This window comes from Oncorhynchus masou, unplaced genomic scaffold (genome assembly GCF_036934945.1).
Source record: "Oncorhynchus masou masou isolate Uvic2021 unplaced genomic scaffold, UVic_Omas_1.1 unplaced_scaffold_1948, whole genome shotgun sequence".
Taxonomy (NCBI): Eukaryota; Metazoa; Chordata; class Actinopteri; order Salmoniformes; family Salmonidae; genus Oncorhynchus; species Oncorhynchus masou.
The window spans coordinates 37,501-40,074 of record NW_027008442.1 but is presented as its reverse complement, the minus strand read 5'-3'; positions in this window follow the sequence as shown (position 1 = coordinate 40,074).

Below are 2,574 nucleotides of genomic sequence, written 5' to 3'. Positions count from 1 at the left end.
ATTGGTTTAATATTGCTGTTTTGAAGTGGGGGGGATAATACAATATACACATGGAGCATATTAATGGAACACATCAAGACAACAATCTTTCAGAGACAATAATATAGACAAGAACACACTCTGAGAGACCTGGAGTCTGTATGTTGTAAAAGTGTCATAATCTGCATATAAGGATAAGGTCTGCTGATATTTACATGAGTAGTACTTTGCCACAACACTCATTGGATGACAAAGGAAAGGCTTGTCTGTCATTGGCTGAAGAGTGGGCAACGTTTGGCAGAGATTGGACAATAGACATTCCAAGCAGGAAGGAACCCCAGGGATAGAGGTTCCGCTGAACAACAATGTCTAAAAGGGTGTGTCCCATATAACACCATATTCCCTATATAGTGCACTACTTTTGACCGGGGACCATAGGACTCTGGCAAAAAGTAGTGCACTACATAGGGAATAGGACGAAACCAAAGCCTCAAAAGACAGGATCATCAAAACAATACATATATGAAGTATAAAATTAAAAAGTAATTATTAATAAAATATAATTTTTGATGGACAGCTATTTCTATGTACCTTATCCCCACTATAATAATCTGCAGCCCTCCGATTTCCTCCGTTCACTTTCTTCAGCTTCATAGAATTCATTCCCAGACCCACATTTTAACTCTATAACACATTTGTTTCATCCTCCTAACAAAGCTTGGTAGCTGTGTGAATTTCATGACATTGGCTTGGAGATGGCTATTGGTATGGTCACAATAGCTGTGGCCCACCTGTTGAATAGAGACACAGCAGTCTGTTATTGAACAGTCAGAGACCACTGATCAGTAATCCAGTCCAGACAATGTAATGATGCAGTTAGATGATAGAACAGAATTCATTTAAAGGTAGAGTGAGAGGTCTATGTATTGTAGAAGGACGCAGGTGTTTCCTCTCTCTCCTTCTTCTCTTATTTCAATATGTCCAGCCAAGGTCTCAGAGTTCTGCTCCCTTCAATCAACACAACTCTTGTTCTTCTTGTCCTCTGGGACTCACATGGTCCCTATAAGTTACACAGAGCTATGTTTGCTTTCTGTGCCCAAAGTCATGAGCTGTCCTGTCTTCCAGGCTAGAGGTCAACGTGATGTCTAGTGGGTAAGTGATTAGAACACATACTGTGATTCCATGGTTACAGAGTTCCAAACTCAACAGTTCATGTGTGAGGTGGTGTCCTTTGGCTTGGACTGGTGGTTTCTAAGAGCTCTAACAGGGTGATGGTAAGAGGGTGATGAAATAAGGGTGACGAAAAGAGGGTGAGACATACAACAGAATGCAGAAACAACCTATGGTGGGAAGGGTGGAGAAGAGAGGAGTGAGTGGAAGAGGAGGTGAAAGGAGCTTTGGCACAGTTCATTGGGATCCATCCCTTTCTAGTCTCTCTCTCATTCTCTCTCTCTCTCTCTCGCTCTCTGACTTCCTCACTCTCTCTCCCTCTCTCGCTCTCTGACTTCCTCACTCTCTCGTTTTGAAGAGTCTTTAAGGTAAGAGGAGTCTATCCAGCCTCCCCTTCCCATTCCACCAACCAGGGAACAGGGATACTGGTGACATCACTTCCTGGTCGTCACTGCACGAGCCACCAATCAGGTGACAGTTGCGAAGGAGGGAGAGGAAGCAAATGGCCGACCAGTAGACAACAAACAAAACGAACAGCCTTTCTGTTTTGCATTCGCCTGCTTGTCGGTCAAGTCCTCCCTCAGGCAGCTTGAGTCATATAAAAGTCTCATTCAATTACTAGCAATGCATTTGTTTACTTTATTTATTTATATAGTTCATGATTTATTTTTATTTATTTATTATTGTTATATGATCTTACACCCTTCATAGGCTACATGTCCGTCCATTCCAGCCCCTCCCTTCCCCATCGTCCAGACTCCCTCCCTACCCCATCGTCCAGACTCCCTCCCTACCCCATCGTCCAGACTCCCTCCCTTCCCCATCGTCCAGTCTCCTCCCTACCCCATCGTCCAGACTCCTCCCTTCCCCATCGTCCAGTCTCCCTCCCTTCCCCATCGTCCAGACTCCTCCCTTCCCCATCGTCCAGTCTCCCTCCCTTCCCCATCGTCCAGACTCCCTCCCTTCCCCATCGTCCAGACTCCCTCCCTTCCCCATCGTCCAGACTCCCTCCCTTCCCCATCGTCCAGACTCCCTCCCTTCCCCATCGTCCAGACTCCCTCCCTTCCCCATCGTCCAGACTCCCACCCTTCCCCATCGTCCAGACTCCCTCCCTACCCCATCGTCCAGACTCCCTCCCTACCCCATCGTCCAGACTCCTCCCTACCCCATCGTCCATACTCCCTCCCTACCCCCATCGTCCAGACTCCCTCCCTTCCCCATCGTCCAGACTCCCTCCCTTCCCCATCGTCCAGACTCCTCCCTACCCCATCGTCCAGACTCCCTCCCTTCCCCATCGTCCAGACTCCCTCCCTTCCCCATCGTCCAGACTCCCTCCCTTCCCCATCGTCCAGACTCCCTCCCTTCCCCATCGTCCAGACTCCCTCCCTTCCCCATCGTCCAGACTCCTCCCTTCCCCATCGTCCA